General features: G+C 43.3%; 4 pseudogenes; all 4 read left to right on the forward strand.

The window, feature by feature from the left end:
* The first annotated feature begins 1244 nt into the window (after positions 1 to 1244).
* LOC127677229 (pre-mRNA-splicing factor CWC22 homolog) lies at positions 1245 to 4080 on the forward strand (annotated as a pseudogene).
* Positions 4081 to 4628: 548 nt separating this feature from the next.
* LOC127677230 (pre-mRNA-splicing factor CWC22 homolog) lies at positions 4629 to 9030 on the forward strand (annotated as a pseudogene).
* Positions 9031 to 11173: 2143 nt separating this feature from the next.
* On the forward strand, positions 11174 to 13999 carry LOC127678232 (pre-mRNA-splicing factor CWC22 homolog; annotated as a pseudogene).
* Positions 14000 to 16135: 2136 nt separating this feature from the next.
* LOC127677231 (pre-mRNA-splicing factor CWC22 homolog) lies at positions 16136 to 18971 on the forward strand (annotated as a pseudogene).
* The last annotated feature ends 369 nt before the right edge of the window (positions 18972 to 19340 follow it).

Here is a 19340-nt window from a genome sequence, read left to right on the forward strand (position 1 = left end):
GAGCCACCACTGCCCAGCTAACATTTTTTTTAAATGTAGTGACACACTCCTTTTCTTTTCATTTCTTTTCTTTCTTTGTTTCTTTGTTTGTTTCTTTGTTTCTTTCTTTCTGTCTCTCCTTTTCTTTCTTTCTGTCTTTTATTTGAAAATTAATGTTTGTTTGTGGCAAACTGATTGCCTTTTTCACAAATTTAAAGATATGAAAAATATTATGTAAATGTTGGTAAACTTGAAGTATTTGTGCAATATTTTATCTGGCTCAATTACATCAATTTACTCTATGGTAGAATTTGCAACATGGATACTTATCACTTACTGTATAATACAAGAATTGAGATTGAAAGTGATTTTTGTAAAGCACAGTTTCTGTGTACTTAATTGTTTTGAGGATGAATCGACTTTTCAGAGGGTTTTCTCCCCTCTCCAGTGTCAGGGCAATACCAATAACTTAAGAGTACATCGAGTAATGGCTTCAATTTTCAATCATTATCTTAGGTCAAAGTCTCATAGGAGTTGAAAACTAAATCCCAGGATTCATCCAGGTTAAATATATGATTAGATCGGTTTTAAATTTTTAGGCCACTCTCCTGAGTAAAAAAAAATGTATATGAATGATAGGAAAATGAAGTAGGAAGAAAGAGGTAAAAGCTACAAAAATAAAACGAACCGAGTGTTAGCTACTTAGTAATGCTGAGAAACACATACTTCTCTATGTGTAGATAAAATTGAGAGAGTGACTATGGAAAACGTAGGCCCAGGCAAGGGAGTGCATGACTTGAATCCCACGAGAAGAGGGCAAGGACACCTCTGAGTTCGAGGTCAGCCTGGGACAAAACAAGCCCCAGATCCAGGCCTGGTGGTACACACCTTTAATCTGGCCACGCCCTTCTGCTGCAGGACTACATAAGGACCCTCCCAGGAAGAAGGAAGAGTCACTCTTCTTCGCCTGCCAGCACACATGTTGCAATCTACTCTGACAGAAGACCAGCTGAGACGGAGCAACTACTAGATACTGCGACTTCCCATTCACAGCTGACCGTTGTTGTGGACTTGGACTACAGACTGTAAGTCATCATAACAAATTCCCTTACTCTTTAGGGAGGATCCACAAGTTCTGCCTCTCTAGAGACCTAACTAATACACAAGTCGGTTACTGGGATTGGTTCTGTAACTCAGACCACTGAGTACTTGTCACTTGAATGAACCTGAGCCATCTGGTTTATTGGATCAGCTGACAGCAGAAGATGCAAACTAGCACGGCACACAGGAAACAGTCCTCTGGTGGCGCCGGAAGGGAGGGGCACAATTCCTACAACCGGAGCTCCGCCCCAGAAGACAGATATGCAGACCGAGAATGTGCTCCCCGGGCTAGAGACTACTCTGATTCCAGCCAGGCCGACTATGAGCGTTCTAGAACCGGATGCCCTTATGATGACAGCACGGAATCACCAAGTCCGGACCTAGAAAAACGCAGAGAAAGAGAGAGAGATGCAGGTCATCGGAAACGGTCCCGGAAATCCCCATCTCCTGAAAGAAGAAGCCCAGGCCGAGGAGTGACCCAGTATTCTACTCAGGAAGAACCTCCAGCGAAGAAAACGAAGAGGGATGAGCTGGACCCGCTGCTCACCCACCCCGGGGGAGCATATATTCCTCCCGCAAAGCTCAGGAGGATGCAGGAAGAGATTACAGATAAAAGCAGCTTAGCCTATCAGAGGATGAGTTGGGAGGCTCTGAAGAAATCAATCAACGGTCTCCTCAACAAGGTCAACATCTCCAATGTAAGTATCATTGTCCAAGCGCTCCTTCAAGAGAACATAGTCAGAGGGAGAGGATTGCTGTGCAGATCTGTTCTGCAAGCACAGAGGGCTTCTCCAATCTTCACTCACGTCTATGCAGCGCTGGTGGCAATAATCAACTCCAAATTCCCACAGATTGGAGAACTGACGCTCAAGAGACTAATTCTTAACTTCCGGAAAGGCTATCGAAGGAATGATAAGCAACTCTGCCTGACTGCTTCAAAGTTTGTGGCACATCTTATTAACCAAAATGTGGCTCATGAGGTTCTGGGCCTGGAGATGCTCACTTTGCTCCTAGAGAGACCAACGGATGACAGTGTTGAAGTGGCTATCGGCTGCCTCAAGGAGTGTGGTCTCAAATTAACCCAAGTGTCACCAAGGGGGATCAATGCAATCTTTGAATGCCTGCGAACCATTCTACACGAGTCTGAGATGGACAAAAGGGTTCAGTACATGATTGAAGTGATGTTTGCTGTACGGAAGGATGGATTCGAGGGCCACCCTGTTATTCTGGAAGGACTCGATTTAGTGGAAGAGGACGATCAGTTGACACATATGCTCCCCCTGGAGGATGACTACAGTCCAGAAGATGTTCTTAATGTTTTCAAGATGGATCCTCATTTTATGGAGAATGAAGAGAAGTACAAGGCTATTAAAAAAGAAATCCTTGATGAAGACGACAGTGATTCAAACACAGACCAAGAAGCTGGAACGAGTGAAGCTGAGGAGGAGGAGGAGGAGGAGGAGGAGGAAGGGGAGGAGGAGGAGGGAGGGGAAGAAGAAGAAGAAGGAGAAGAAGAGGAAGGAGGGCGAAAAGTAACTATTCATGACAAAACTGAAATCAACCTAGTCTCACTTCGCCGGACAATCTATCTTGCCATCCAGTCAAGTTTAGATTTTGAAGAATGTGCACACAAGTTGCTGAAGATGGAGTGTGCTGAGAGCCAAACAAAAGAACTCTGCAACATGGTACTTGATTGCTGTGCCCAACAAAGGACGTATGAAAAATTTTTTGGCTTGTTGGCTGGACGGTTTTGTACACTGAAAAGGAAATACATGGAATCATTTGAAAGTCTTTTCAAGGAACAGTACCACACCATCCATCGCTTAGAGATGAACAGATTGAGGAATGTTGCTAAGATGTTTGCTCACCTATTATACACAGATTCACTTCCCTGGAGTGTTCTGGAATGTATAAAGCTGAGTGAGGAGACCACGACATCGTCTAGTAGGATTTTTGTCAAGATCTTCTTCCAGGAACTGTGTGAATACATGGGCCTTCCTAAGCTGAATGCAAGGTTAAAGGATGAAACTCTTGAGCCATTCCTTGAAGGACTGTTACCCCGAGACGACCCACGCAATAGCCGGTTTGCCATTAACTTCTTCACATCCATAGGCCTGGGAGGTTTGACTGATGAGCTTCGAAAACATCTGAAAAACAAGCCCAAGGTCATTTATTGTAACCCAGGAACCAGAAACTGAGCAAAAAACAAATCAAAACAAAAACAAAAACAAAAAACAAAAATGAAACAAACAAACAAACAAACAAACAAACAAATCAGTCCTGAGATCCTCATCTTCAGAGTCTTCCTCCTCACCATCAGATTCCTCTGACTCAGATTCTGACAGTAGCGAGAGCTGCAGCTCAGAGTTCTCCATTGAAGAAAGTGATTCCCCATGACCCCAGCAGTCAGAGCTCTGCTCCAGCTAAAGGTACAAGAAAGAAGAGACAGGGAAGGCCAGAGGCAAAGAAGTAGATAAGTTAGCCAGGGGCCACCAGGCACGGAGCAGGAGGTTAGAAGGAGGCAGGGAGGACCAAAGGCACCAGGAAAGGAGGACTGAGACAGCAAGGTCTGAAAGACACAGAGCTCAGATCTCACGAGACACAGAATCCCCCGGCAAGATACCCCAGCAATGCGCATGGAGGACAGAAGCCACGAGAATAGATACAGCAGAGTTGGCAATGGCTGAGAACAAGGCTCCTGCAGAGACGGGCATGGGGAGCCAAAGAAGAAGCCACAAGAGGGAAGAGATTCTTTCTCGGAACATGAGAAGCAAAGAACCTGAACTCGGGACAGAGTTAAAGTCAGAAGAAGGATCACTGCACCACCTCAGGGGAGAGCAGTCGAAAGCATTGTGGTCACAAAGGAGATGAGGACAGGTGTCAGAACGCTGCCGAGAGATGCTGGGACAAACCTCCAGATACCATGGACATTCCAGAGGCTCAAAGAGATGTCAGCACCGCAAGAGAGGAGAATCTCCAACAAAATATAAAGGATTCTAATGACAACTGCACATGCATGCCTTACATGCAATCCCATGTCTTTTTTACATTGATGGATTGTATAGAGAACTCTTCAATAAAGTACCTGTTTGTAAATTTTAAGGAGCTTTCCTTTTGACATGTTTTATAATTGATAAAGGTTCTTTGTGTAAAATCATAACGTAAATAGAATCAAAAGAGGGCTAAGTCTTATGTCTTGTGAATAAAAGGAACAAATGTTGTTAAAACAACCACAAAATCGAAACAACAGACAAAACCAATTAAAAACTCAAAAAAAACCCCACTACCCTTTTAACATTTTTAAATATTTTAATTCCTATGTTCATAAAAGATATAATCCTGTGGCTAGAAGAAAAACACCAGGATAAAAGTAGTCCTGGCTAGACTGTTAGGATCTATAGCTTCTGTTTGAATGAACCTTTAAATAGGAATAATACAACATTGTATACATCCTCCCGAAATTACAGATATAAGATTCTTCCTATGAATCAACCATAAGAATCCTTAAATCAATTACAACTGCTGTAGAAAGACTTGTATGAATCGACATGAAAAGGTGAACAGGAAATGCTTCTTTGTGTTTCGAAGCCCAGGTTTGCTCAGTCAACACAGTGATAGAGTTATCACAATGTGTCCTAGTACCCAGGAGAAATAATTCTTTTTATAGTCCAGAGATTATTTAAAAATCCAGGGTCTGCCACAGTATCTTTCCTTTAGGGAGAGCTACATAAATTTTGTTGTTTTTTTTTTTTAATTTGGTTTTTTTGAGACAGGATTTCTCTGCATAGCCCCGGCTGTCCTGGAAACTCACTCTGTAGACGAGGCTGGCCTCGAACTCAGAAATTCACCTGTCTCTGCCTCCCAGTGTGCTGGGATTACAGGTGTGAGCCACCACTGCCCAGCTAACATTTTTTTTAAATGTAGTGACACACTCCTTTTCATTTCTTTTCTTTCTTTGTTTCTTTGTTTGTTTCTTTGTTTCTTTCTTTCTGTCTCTCCTTTTCTTTCTTTCTGTCTTTTATTTGAAAATTAATGTTTGTTTGTGGCAAACTGATTGCCTTTTTCACAAATTTAAAGATATGAAAAATATTATGTAAATGTTGGTAAACTTGAAGTATTTGTGCAATATTTTATCTGGCTCAATTACATCAATTTACTCTATGGTAGAATTTGCAACATGGATACTTATCACTTACTGTATAATACAAGAATTGAGATTGAAAGTGATTTTTGTAAAGCACAGTTTCTGTGTACTTAATTGTTTTGAGGATGAATCGACTTTTCAGAGGGTTTTCTCCCCTCTCCAGTGTCAGGGCAATACCAATAACTTAAGAGTACATCGAGTAATGGCTTCAATTTTCAATCATTATCTTAGGTCAAAGTCTCATAGGAGTTGAAAACTAAATCCCAGGATTCATCCAGGTTAAATATATGATTAGATCGGTTTTAAATTTTTAGGCCACTCTCCTGATTAAAAAAAAATGTATATGAATGATAGGAAAATGAAGTAGGAAGAAAGAGGTAAAAGCTACAAAAATAAAACGAACCGAGTGTTAGCTACTTAGTAATGCTGAGAAACACATACTTCTCTATGTGTAGATAAAATTGAGAGAGTGACTATGGAAAACGTAGGCCCAGGCAAGGGAGTGCATGACTTGAATCCCACGAGAAGAGGGCAAGGACACCTCTGAGTTCGAGGTCAGCCTGGGACAAAACAAGCCCCAGATCCAGGCCTGGTGGTACACACCTTTAATCTGGCCACGCCCTTCTGCTGCAGGACTACATAAGGACCCTCCCAGGAAGAAGGAAGAGTCACTCTTCTTCGCCTGCCAGCACACATGTTGCAATCTACTCTGACAGAAGACCAGCTGAGACGGAGCAACTACTAGATACTGCGACTTCCCATTCACAGCTGACCGTTGTTGTGGACTTGGACTACAGACTGTAAGTCATCAGAACAAATTCCCTTACTCTTTAGGGAGGATCCACAAGTTCTGCCTCTCTAGAGACCTAACTAATACACAAGTCGGTTACTGGGATTGGTTCTGTAACTCAGACCACTGAGTACTTGTCACTTGAATGAACCTGAGCCATCTGGTTTATTGGATCAGCTGACAGCAGAAGATGCAAACTAGCACAGGAAACAGTCCTCTGGTGGCGCCGGAAGGGAGGGGCACAATTCCTACAACCGGAGCTCCGCCCCAGAAGACAGATATGCAGACCGAGAATGTGCTCCCCGGGCTAGAGACTACTCTGATTCCAGCCAGGCCGACTATGAGCGTTCTAGAACCGGATGCCCTTATGATGACAGCACGGAATCACCAAGTCCGGACCTAGAAAAACGCAGAGAAAGAGAGAGAGATGCAGGTCATCGGAAACGGTCCCGGAAATCCCCATCTCCTGAAAGAAGAAGCCCAGGCCGAGGAGTGACCCAGTATTCTACTCAGGAAGAACCTCCAGCGAAGAAAACGAAGAGGGATGAGCTGGACCCGCTGCTCACCCACCCCGGGGGAGCATATATTCCTCCCGCAAAGCTCAGGAGGATGCAGGAAGAGATTACAGATAAAAGCAGCTTAGCATATCAGAGGATGAGTTGGGAGGCTCTGAAGAAATCAATCAACGGTCTCCTCAACAAGGTCAACATCTCCAATGTAAGTATCATTGTCCAAGCGCTCCTTCAAGAGAACATAGTCAGAGGGAGAGGATTGCTGTGCAGATCTGTTCTGCAAGCACAGAGGGCTTCTCCAATCTTCACTCACGTCTATGCAGCGCTGGTGGCAATAATCAACTCAAAATTCCCACAGATTGGAGAACTGACGCTCAAGAGACTAATTCTTAACTTCCGGAAAGGCTATCGAAGGAATGATAAGCAACTCTGCCTGACTGCTTCAAAGTTTGTGGCACATCTTATTAACCAAAATGTGGCTCATGAGGTTCTGGGCCTGGAGATGCTCACTTTGCTCCTAGAGAGACCAACGGATGACAGTGTTGAAGTGGCTATCGGCTGCCTCAAGGAGTGTGGTCTCAAATTAACCCAAGTGTCACCAAGGGGGATCAATGCAATCTTTGAATGCCTGCGAACCATTCTACACGAGTCTGAGATGGACAAAAGGGTTCAGTACATGATTGAAGTGATGTTTGCTGTACGGAAGGATGGATTCGAGGGCCACCCTGTTATTCTGGAAGGACTCGATTTAGTGGAAGAGGACGATCAGTTGACACATATGCTCCCCCTGGAGGATGACTACAGTCCAGAAGATGTTCTTAATGTTTTCAAGATGGATCCTCATTTTATGGAGAATGAAGAGAAGTACAAGGCTATTAAAAAAGAAATCCTTGATGAAGACGACAGTGATTCAAACACAGACCAAGAAGCTGGAACGAGTGAAGCTGAGGAGGAGGAGGAGGAGGAGGAGGAGGAGGAGGAGGAAGGGGAGGAGGAGGAGGGAGGGGAAGAAGAAGAAGAAGGAGAAGAAGAGGAAGGAGGGCGAAAAGTAACTATTCATGACAAAACTGAAATCAACCTAGTCTCACTTCGCCGGACAATCTATCTTGCCATCCAGTCAAGTTTAGATTTTGAAGAATGTGCACACAAGTTGCTGAAGATGGAGTGTGCTGAGAGCCAAACAAAAGAACTCTGCAACATGGTACTTGATTGCTGTGCCCAACAAAGGACGTATGAAAAATTTTTTGGCTTGTTGGCTGGACGGTTTTGTACACTGAAAAGGAAATACATGGAATCATTTGAAAGTCTTTTCAAGGAACAGTACCACACCATCCATCGCTTAGAGATGAACAGATTGAGGAATGTTGCTAAGATGTTTGCTCACCTATTATACACAGATTCACTTCCCTGGAGTGTTCTGGAATGTATAAAGCTGAGTGAGGAGACCACGACATCGTCTAGTAGGATTTTTGTCAAGATCTTCTTCCAGGAACTGTGTGAATACATGGGCCTTCCTAAGCTGAATGCAAGGTTAAAGGATGAAACTCTTGAGCCATTCCTTGAAGGACTGTTACCCCGAGACGACCCACGCAATAGCCGGTTTGCCATTAACTTCTTCACATCCATAGGCCTGGGAGGTTTGACTGATGAGCTTCGAAAACATCTGAAAAACAAGCCCAAGGTCATTTATTGTAACCCAGGAACCAGAAACTGAGCAAAAAACAAATCAAAACAAAAACAAAAACAAAAAACAAAAATGAAACAAACAAACAAACAAACAAACAAACAAATCAGTCCTGAGATCCTCATCTTCAGAGTCTTCCTCCTCACCATCAGATTCCTCTGACTCAGATTCTGGCAGTAGCGAGAGCTGCAGCTCAGAGTCCTCCATTGAAGAAAGTGATTCCCCATGACCCCAGCAGTCAGAGCTCTGCTCCAGCTAAAGGTACAAGAAAGAAGAGACAGGGAAGGCCAGAGGCAAAGAAGTAGATAAGTTAGCCAGGGGCCACCAGGCACGGAGCAGGAGGTTAGAAGGAGGCAGGGAGGACCAAAGGCACCAGGAAAGGAGGACTGAGACAGCAAGGTCTGAAAGACACAGAGCTCAGATCTCACGAGACACAGAATCCCCCGGCAAGATACCCCAGCAATGCGCATGGAGGACAGAAGCCACGAGAATAGATACAGCAGAGTTGGCAATGGCTGAGAACAAGGCTCCTGCAGAGATGGGCATGGGGAGCCAAAGAAGAAGCCACAAGAGGGAAGAGATTCTTTCTCGGAACATGAGAAGCAAAGAACCTGAACTCGGGACAGAGTTAAAGTCAGAAGAAGGATCACTGCACCACCTCAGGGGAGAGCAGTCGAAAGCATTGTGGTCACAAAGGAGATGAGGACAGGTGTCAGAACGCTGCCGAGAGATGCTGGGACAAACCTCCAGATACCATGGACATTCCAGAGGCTCAAAGAGATGTCAGCACCGCAAGAGAGGAGAATCTCCAACAAAATAAAAAGGATTCTAATGACAACTGCACATGCATGCCTTACATGCAATCCCATGTCTTTTTTACATTGATGGATTGTATAGAGAACTCTTCAATAAAGTACCTGTTTGTAAATTTTAAGGAGCTTTCCTTTTGACATGTTTTATAATTGATAAAGGTTCTTTGTGTAAAATCATAACGTAAATAGAATCAAAAGAGGGCTAAGTCTTATGTCTTGTGAATAAAAGGAACAAATGTTGTTAAAGCAACCACAAAATCGAAAAAACAGACAAAACCAATTAAAAACTCAAAAAAAAACCCCACTACCGTTTTAACATTTTAAAATATTTTAATTCCTATGTTCATAAAAGATATAATCCTGTGGCTAGAAGAAAAACACCAGGATAAAAGTAGTCCTGGCTAGACTGTTAGGATCTATAGCTTCTGTTTGAATGAACCTTTAAATAGGAATAATACAACATTGTATACATCCTCCCGAAATTACAGATATAAGATTCTTCCTATGAATCAACCATAAGAATCCTTAAATCAATTACAACTGCTGTAGAAAGACTTGTATGAATCGACATGAAAAGGTGAACAGGAAATGCTTCTTTGTATTTCGAAGCCCAGGTTTGCTCAATCAACACAGTGATAGAGTTATCACAATGTGTCCTAGTACCCAGGAGAAATAATTCTTTTTATAGTCCAGAGATTATTTAAAAATCCAGGGTCTGCCACAGTATCTTTCCTTTAGGGAGAGCTACATAAATTTTGTTGTTTTTTTTTTTTTAATTTGGTTTTTTTGAGACAGGATTTCTCTGCATAGCCCTGGCTGTCCTGGAAACTCACTCTGTAGACGAGGCTGGCCTCGAACTCAGAAATTCACCTGTCTCTGCCTCCCAGTGTGCTGGGATTACAGGTGTGAGCCACCACTGCCCAGCTAACATTTTTTTTAAATGTAGTGACACACTCCTTTTCTTTTCATTTCTTTTCTTTCTTTGTTTCTTTGTTTGTTTCTTTGTTTCTTTCTTTCTGTCTCTCCTTTTCTTTCTTTCTGTCTTTTATTTGAAAATTAATGTTTGTTTGTGGCAAACTGATTGCCTTTTTCACAAATTTAAAGATATGAAAAATATTATGTAAATGTTGGTAAACTTGAAGTATTTGTGCAATATTTTATCTGGCTCAATTACATCAATTTACTCTATGGTAGAATTTGCAACATGGATACATATCACTTACTGTATAATACAAGAATTGAGATTGAAAGTGATTTTTGTAAAGCACAGTTTCTGTGTACTTAATTGTTTTGAGGATGAATCGACTTTTCAGAGGGTTTTCTCCCCTCTCCAGTGTCAGGGCAATACCAATAACTTAAGAGTACATCGAGTAATGGCTTCAATTTTCAATCATTATCTTAGGTCAAAGTCTCATAGGAGTTGAAAACGAAATCCCAGGATTCATCCAGGTTAAATATATGATTAGATCGGTTTTAAATTTTTAGGCCACTCTCCTGAGTAAAAAAAAATGTATATGAATGATAGGAAAATGAAGTAGGAAGAAAGAGGTAAAAGCTACAAAAATAAAACGAACCGAGTGTTAGCTACTTAGTAATGCTGAGAAACACATACTTCTCTATGTGTAGATAAAATTGAGAGAGTGACTATGGAAAACGTAGGCCCAGGCAAGGGAGTGCATGACTTGAATCCCACGAGAAGAGGGCAAGGACACCTCTGAGTTCGAGGTCAGCCTGGGACAAAACAAGCCCCAGATCCAGGCCTGGTGGTACACACCTTTAATCTGGCCACGCCCTTCTGCTGCAGGACTACATAAGGACCCTCCCAGGAAGAAGGAAGAGTCACTCTTCTTCGCCTGCCAGCACACATGTTGCAATCTACTCTGACAGAAGACCAGCTGAGACGGAGCAACTACTAGATACTGCGACTTCCCATTCACAGCTGACCGTTGTTGTGGACTTGGACTACAGACTGTAAGTCATCAGAACAAATTCCCTTACTCTTTAGGGAGGATCCACAAGTTCTGCCTCTCTAGAGACCTAACTAATACACAAGTCGGTTACTGGGATTGGTTCTGTAACTCAGACCACTGAGTACTTGTCACTTGAATGAACCTGAGCCATCTGGTTTATTGGATCAGCTGACAGCAGAAGATGCAAACTAGCACGGCACACAGGAAACAGTCCTCTGGTGGCGCCGGAAGGGAGGGGCACAATTCCTACAACCGGAGCTCCGCCCCAGAAGACAGATATGCAGACCGAGAATGTGCTCCCCGGGCTAGAGACTACTCTGATTCCAGCCAGGCCGACTATGAGCGTTCTAGAACCGGATGCCCTTATGATGACAGCACGGAATCACCAAGTCCGGACCTAGAAAAACGCAGAGAAAGAGAGAGAGATGCAGGTCATCGGAAACGGTCCCGGAAATCCCCATCTCCTGAAAGAAGAAGCCCAGGCCGAGGAGTGACCCAGTATTCTACTCAGGAAGAACCTCCAGCGAAGAAAACGAAGAGGGATGAGCTGGACCCGCTGCTCACCCACCCCGGGGGAGCATATATTCCTCCCGCAAAGCTCAGGAGGATGCAGGAAGAGATTACAGATAAAAGCAGCTTAGCCTATCAGAGGATGAGTTGGGAGGCTCTGAAGAAATCAATCAACGGTCTCCTCAACAAGGTCAACATCTCCAATGTAAGTATCATTGTCCAAGCGCTCCTTCAAGAGAACATAGTCAGAGGGAGAGGATTGCTGTGCAGATCTGTTCTGCAAGCACAGAGGGCTTCTCCAATCTTCACTCACGTCTATGCAGCGCTGGTGGCAATAATCAACTCAAAATTCCCACAGATTGGAGAACTGACGCTCAAGAGACTAATTCTTAACTTCCGGAAAGGCTATCGAAGGAATGATAAGCAACTCTGCCTGACTGCTTCAAAGTTTGTGGCACATCTTATTAACCAAAATGTGGCTCATGAGGTTCTGGGCCTGGAGATGCTCACTTTGCTCCTAGAGAGACCAACGGATGACAGTGTTGAAGTGGCTATCGGCTGCCTCAAGGAGTGTGGTCTCAAATTAACCCAAGTGTCACCAAGGGGGATCAATGCAATCTTTGAATGCCTGCGAACCATTCTACACGAGTCTGAGATGGACAAAAGGGTTCAGTACATGATTGAAGTGATGTTTGCTGTACGGAAGGATGGATTCGAGGGCCACCCTGTTATTCTGGAAGGACTCGATTTAGTGGAAGAGGACGATCAGTTGACACATATGCTCCCCCTGGAGGATGACTACAGTCCAGAAGATGTTCTTAATGTTTTCAAGATGGATCCTCATTTTATGGAGAATGAAGAGAAGTACAAGGCTATTAAAAAAGAAATCCTTGATGAAGACGACAGTGATTCAAACACAGACCAAGAAGCTGGAACGAGTGAAGCTGAGGAGGAGGAGGAGGAGGAGGAGGAGGAAGGGGAGGAGGAGGAGGGAGGGGAAGAAGAAGAAGAAGGAGAAGAAGAGGAAGGAGGGCGAAAAGTAACTATTCATGACAAAACTGAAATCAACCTAGTCTCACTTCGCCGGACAATCTATCTTGCCATCCAGTCAAGTTTAGATTTTGAAGAATGTGCACACAAGTTGCTGAAGATGGAGTGTGCTGAGAGCCAAACAAAAGAACTCTGCAACATGGTACTTGATTGCTGTGCCCAACAAAGGACGTATGAAAAATTTTTTGGCTTGTTGGCTGGACGGTTTTGTACACTGAAAAGGAAATACATGGAATCATTTGAAAGTCTTTTCAAGGAACAGTACCACACCATCCATCGCTTAGAGATGAACAGATTGAGGAATGTTGCTAAGATGTTTGCTCACCTATTATACACAGATTCACTTCCCTGGAGTGTTCTGGAATGTATAAAGCTGAGTGAGGAGACCACGACATCGTCTAGTAGGATTTTTGTCAAGATCTTCTTCCAGGAACTGTGTGAATACATGGGCCTTCCTAAGCTGAATGCAAGGTTAAAGGATGAAACTCTTGAGCCATTCCTTGAAGGACTGTTACCCCGAGACGACCCACGCAATAGCCGGTTTGCCATTAACTTCTTCACATCCATAGGCCTGGGAGGTTTGACTGATGAGCTTCGAAAACATCTGAAAAACAAGCCCAAGGTCATTTATTGTAACCCAGGAACCAGAAACTGAGCAAAAAACAAATCAAAACAAAAACAAAAACAAAAAACAAAAATGAAACAAACAAACAAACAAACAAACAAATCAGTCCTGAGATCCTCATCTTCAGAGTCTTCCTCCTCACCATCAGATTCCTCTGACTCAGATTCTGACAGTAGCGAGAGCTGCAGCTCAGAGTTCTCCATTGAAGAAAGTGATTCCCCATGACCCCAGCAGTCAGAGCTCTGCTCCAGCTAAAGGTACAAGAAAGAAGAGACAGGGAAGGCCAGAGGCAAAGAAGTAGATAAGTTAGCCAGGGGCCACCAGGCACGGAGCAGGAGGTTAGAAGGAGGCAGGGAGGACCAAAGGCACCAGGAAAGGAGGACTGAGACAGCAAGGTCTGAAAGACACAGAGCTCAGATCTCACGAGACACAGAATCCCCCGGCAAGATACCCCAGCAATGCGCATGGAGGACAGAAGCCACGAGAATAGATACAGCAGAGTTGGCAATGGCTGAGAACAAGGCTCCTGCAGAGACGGGCATGGGGAGCCAAAGAAGAAGCCACAAGAGGGAAGAGATTCTTTCTCGGAACATGAGAAGCAAAGAACCTGAACTCGGGACAGAGTTAAAGTCAGAAGAAGGATCACTGCACCACCTCAGGGGAGAGCAGTCGAAAGCATTGTGGTCACAAAGGAGATGAGGACAGGTGTCAGAACGCTGCCGAGAGATGCTGGGACAAACCTCCAGATACCATGGACATTCCAGAGGCTCAAAGAGATGTCAGCACCGCAAGAGAGGAGAATCTCCTACAAAATATAAATGATTCTAATGACAACTGCACATGCATGCCTTACATGCAATCCCATGTCTTTTTTACATTGATGGATTGTATAGAGAACTCTTCAATAAAGTACCTGTTTGTAAATTTTAAGGAGCTTTCCTTTTGACATGTTTTATAATTGATAAAGGTTCTTTGTGTAAAATCATAACGTAAATAGAATCAAAAGAGGGCTAAGTCTTATGTCTTGTGAATAAAAGGAACAAATGTTGTTAAAACAACCACAAAATCGAAACAACAGACAAAACCAATTAAAAACTCAAAAAAAACCCCACTACCGTTTTAACATTTTTAAATATTTTAATTCCTATGTTCATAAAAGATATAATCCTGTGGCTAGAAGAAAAACACCAGGATAAAAGTAGTCCTGGCTAGACTGTTAGGATCTATAGCTTCTGTTTGAATGAACCTTTAAATAGGAATAATACAACATTGTATACATCCTCCCGAAATTACAGATATAAGATTCTTCCTATGAATCAACCATAAGAATCCTTAAATCAATTACAACTGCTGTAGAAAGACTTGTATGAATCGACATGAAAAGGTGAACAGGAAATGCTTCTTTGTGTTTCGAAGCCCAGGTTTGCTCAATCAACACAGTGATAGAGTTATCACAATGTGTCCTAGTACCCAGGAGAAATAATTCTTTTTATAGTCCAGAGATTATTTAAAAATCCAGGGTCTGCCACAGTATCTTTCCTTTAGGGAGAGCTACATAAATTTTGTTGTTTTTTTTTTTTTAATTTGGTTTTTTTGAGACAGGATTTCTCTGCATAGCCCCGGCTGTCCTGGAAACTCACTCTGTAGACGAGGCTGGCCTCGAACTCAGAAATTCACCTGTCTCTGCCTCCCAGTGTGCTGGGATTACAGGTGTGAGCCACCACTGCCCAGCTAACATTTTTTTTAAATGTAGTGACACACTCCTTTTCTTTTCATTTCTTTTCTTTCTTTGTTTCTTTGTTTGTTTCTTTGTTTCTTTCTTTCTGTCTCTCCTTTTCTTTCTTTCTGTCTTTTATTTGAAAATTAATGTTTGTTTGTGGCAAACTGATTGCCTTTTTCACAAATTTAAAGATATGAAAAATATTATGTAAATGTTGGTAAACTTGAAGTATTTGTGCAATATTTTATCTGGCTCAATTACATCAATTTACTCTATGGTAGAATTTGCAACATGGATACTTATCACTTACTGTATAATACAAGAATTGAGATTGAAAGTGATTTTTGTAAAGCACAGTTTCTGTGTACTTAATTGTTTTGAGGATGAATCGACTTTTCAGAGGGTTTTCTCCCCTCTCCAGTGTCAGGGCAATACCAATAACTTAAGAGTACATCGAGTAATGGCTTCAATTTTCAATCATTATCTTAGGTCAAAGTCTCATAGGAGTTGAAAACTAAATCCCAGGATTCATCCAGGTTAAATATATGATTAGATCGGTTTTAAATTTTTAGGCCACTCTCCTGAGTAAAAAAAAATGTATATGAATGATAGGAAAATGAAGTAGGAAGAAAGAGGTAAAAGCTACAAAAATAAAACGAACCGAGTGTTAGCTACTTAGTAATGCTGAGAAACACATACTTCTCTATGTGTAGATAAAATTGAGAGAGTGACTATGGAAAACGTAGGCCCAGGCAAGGGAGTGCATGACTTGAATCCCACGAGAAGAGGGCAAGGACACCTCTGAGTTCGAGGTCAGCCTGGGACAAAACAAGCCCCAGATCCAGGCCTGGTGGTACACACCTTTAATCTGGCCACGCCCTTCTGCTGCAGGACTACATAAGGACCCTCCCAGGAAGAAGGAAGAGTCACTCTTCTTCGCCTGCCAGCACACATGTTGCAATCTACTCTGACAGAAGACCAGCTGAGACGGAGCAACTACTAGATACTGCGACTTCCCATTCACAGCTGACCGTTGTTGTGGACTTGGACTACAGACTGTAAGTCATCATAACAAATTCCCTTACTCTTTAGGGAGGATCCACAAGTTCTGCCTCTCTAGAGACCTAACTAATACACAAGTCGGTTACTGGGATTGGTTCTGTAACTCAGACCACTGAGTACTTGTCACTTGAATGAACCTGAGCCATCTGGTTTATTGGATCAGCTGACAGCAGAAGATGCAAACTAGCACGGCACACAGGAAACAGTCCTCTGGTGGCGCCGGAAGGGAGGGGCACAATTCCTACAACCGGAGCTCCGCCCCAGAAGACAGATATGCAGACCGAGAATGTGCTCCCCGGGCTAGAGACTACTCTGATTCCAGCCAGGCCGACTATGAGCGTTCTAGAACCGGATGCCCTTATGATGACAGCACGGAATCACCAAGTCCGGACCTAGAAAAACGCAGAGAAAGAGAGAGAGATGCAGGTCATCGGAAACGGTCCCGGAAATCCCCATCTCCTGAAAGAAGAAGCCCAGGCCGAGGAGTGACCCAGTATTCTACTCAGGAAGAACCTCCAGCGAAGAAAACGAAGAGGGATGAGCTGGACCCGCTGCTCACCCACCCCGGGGGAGCATATATTCCTCCCGCAAAGCTCAGGAGGATGCAGGAAGAGATTACAGATAAAAGCAGCTTAGCCTATCAGAGGATGAGTTGGGAGGCTCTGAAGAAATCAATCAACGGTCTCCTCAACAAGGTCAACATCTCCAATGTAAGTATCATTGTCCAAGCGCTCCTTCAAGAGAACATAGTCAGAGGGAGAGGATTGCTGTGCAGATCTGTTCTGCAAGCACAGAGGGCTTCTCCAATCTTCACTCACGTCTATGCAGCGCTGGTGGCAATAATCAACTCCAAATTCCCACAGATTGGAGAACTGACGCTCAAGAGACTAATTCTTAACTTCCGGAAAGGCTATCGAAGGAATGATAAGCAACTCTGCCTGACTGCTTCAAAGTTTGTGGCACATCTTATTAACCAAAATGTGGCTCATGAGGTTCTGGGCCTGGAGATGCTCACTTTGCTCCTAGAGAGACCAACGGATGACAGTGTTGAAGTGGCTATCGGCTGCCTCAAGGAGTGTGGTCTCAAATTAACCCAAGTGTCACCAAGGGGGATCAATGCAATCTTTGAATGCCTGCGAACCATTCTACACGAGTCTGAGATGGACAAAAGGGTTCAGTACATGATTGAAGTGATGTTTGCTGTACGGAAGGATGGATTCGAGGGCCACCCTGTTATTCTGGAAGGACTCGATTTAGTGGAAGAGGACGATCAGTTGACACATATGCTCCCCCTGGAGGATGACTACAGTCCAGAAGATGTTCTTAATGTTTTCAAGATGGATCCTCATTTTATGGAGAATGAAGAGAAGTACAAGGCTATTAAAAAAGAAATCCTTGATGAAGACGACAGTGATTCAAACACAGACCAAGAAGCTGGAACGAGTGAAGCTGAGGAGGAGGAGGAGGAGGAGGAGGAGGAAGGGGAGGAGGAGGAGGGAGGGGAAGAAGAAGAAGAAGGAGAAGAAGAGGAAGGAGGGCGAAAAGTAACTATTCATGACAAAACTGAAATCAACCTAGTCTCACTTCGCCGGACAATCTATCTTGCCATCCAGTCAAGTTTAGATTTTGAAGAATGTGCACACAAGTTGCTGAAGATGGAGTGTGCTGAGAGCCAAACAAAAGAACTCTGCAACATGGTACTTGATTGCTGTGCCCAACAAAGGACGTATGAAAAATTTTTTGGCTTGTTGGCTGGACGGTTTTGTACACTGAAAAGGAAATACATGGAATCATTTGAAAGTCTTTTCAAGGAACAGTACCACACCATCCATCGCTTAGAGATGAACAGATTGAGGAATGTTGCTAAGATGTTTGCTCACCTATTATACACAGATTCACTTCCCTGGAGTGTTCTGGAATGTATAAAGCTGAGTGAGGAGACCACGACATCGTCTAGTAGGATTTTTGTCAAGATCTTCTTCCAGGAACTGTGTGAATACATGGGCCTTCCTAAGCTGAATGCAAGGTTAAAGGATGAAACTCTTGAGCCATTCCTTGAAGGACTGTTACCCCGAGACGACCCACGCAATAGCCGGTTTGCCATTAACTTCTTCACATCCATAGGCCTGGGAGGTTTGACTGATGAGCTTCGAAAACATCTGAAAAACAAGCCCAAGGTCATTTATTGTAACCCAGGAACCAGAAACTGAGCAAAAAACAAATCAAAACAAAAACAAAAACAAAAAACAAAAATGAAACAAACAAACAAACAAACAAACAAACAAATCAGTCCTGAGATCCTCATCTTCAGAGTCTTCCTCCTCACCATCAGATTCCTCTGACTCAGATTCTGACAGTAGCGAGAGCTGCAGCTCAGAGTTCTCCATTGAAGAAAGTGATTCCCCATGACCCCAGCAGTCAGAGCTCTGCTCCAGCTAAAGGTACAAGAAAGAAGAGACAGGGAAGGCCAGAGGCAAAGAAGTAGATAAGTTAGCCAGGGGCCACCAGGCACGGAGCAGGAGGTTAGAAGGAGGCAGGGAGGACCAAAGGCACCAGGAAAGGAGGACTGAGACAGCAAGGTCTGAAAGACACAGAGCTCAGATCTCACGAGACACAGAATCCCCCGGCAAGATACCCCAGCAATGCGCATGGAGGACAGAAGCCACGAGAATAGATACAGCAGAGTTGGCAATGGCTGAGAACAAGGCTCCTGCAGAGACGGGCATGGGGAGCCAAAGAAGAAGCCACAAGAGGGAAGAGATTCTTTCTCGGAACATGAGAAGCAAAGAACCTGAACTCGGGACAGAGTTAAAGTCAGAAGAAGGATCACTGCACCACCTCAGGGGAGAGCAGTCGAAAGCATTGTGGTCACAAAGGAGATGAGGACAGGTGTCAGAACGCTGCCGAGAGATGCTGGGACAAACCTCCAGATACCATGGACATTCCAGAGGCTCAAAGAGATGTCAGCACCGCAAGAGAGGAGAATCTCCAACAAAATATAAAGGATTCTAATGACAACTGCACATGCATGCCTTACATGCAATCCCATGTCTTTTTTACATTGATGGATTGTATAGAGAACTCTTCAATAAAGTACCTGTTTGTAAATTTTAAGGAGCTTTCCTTTTGACATGTTTTATAATTGATAAAGGTTCTTTGTGTAAAATCATAACGTAAATAGAATCAAAAGAGGGCTAAGTCTTATGTCTTGTGAATAAAAGGAACAAATGTTGTTAAAACAACCACAAAATCGAAACAACAGACAAAACCAATTAAAAACTCAAAAAAAACCCCACTACCCTTTTAACATTTTTAAATATTTTAATTCCTATGTTCATAAAAGATATAATCCTGTGGCTAGAAGAAAAACACCAGGATAAA

Source organism: Apodemus sylvaticus, chromosome 2 (genome assembly GCF_947179515.1).
Source record: "Apodemus sylvaticus chromosome 2, mApoSyl1.1, whole genome shotgun sequence".
Classification (NCBI taxonomy): domain Eukaryota; kingdom Metazoa; phylum Chordata; class Mammalia; order Rodentia; family Muridae; genus Apodemus; species Apodemus sylvaticus.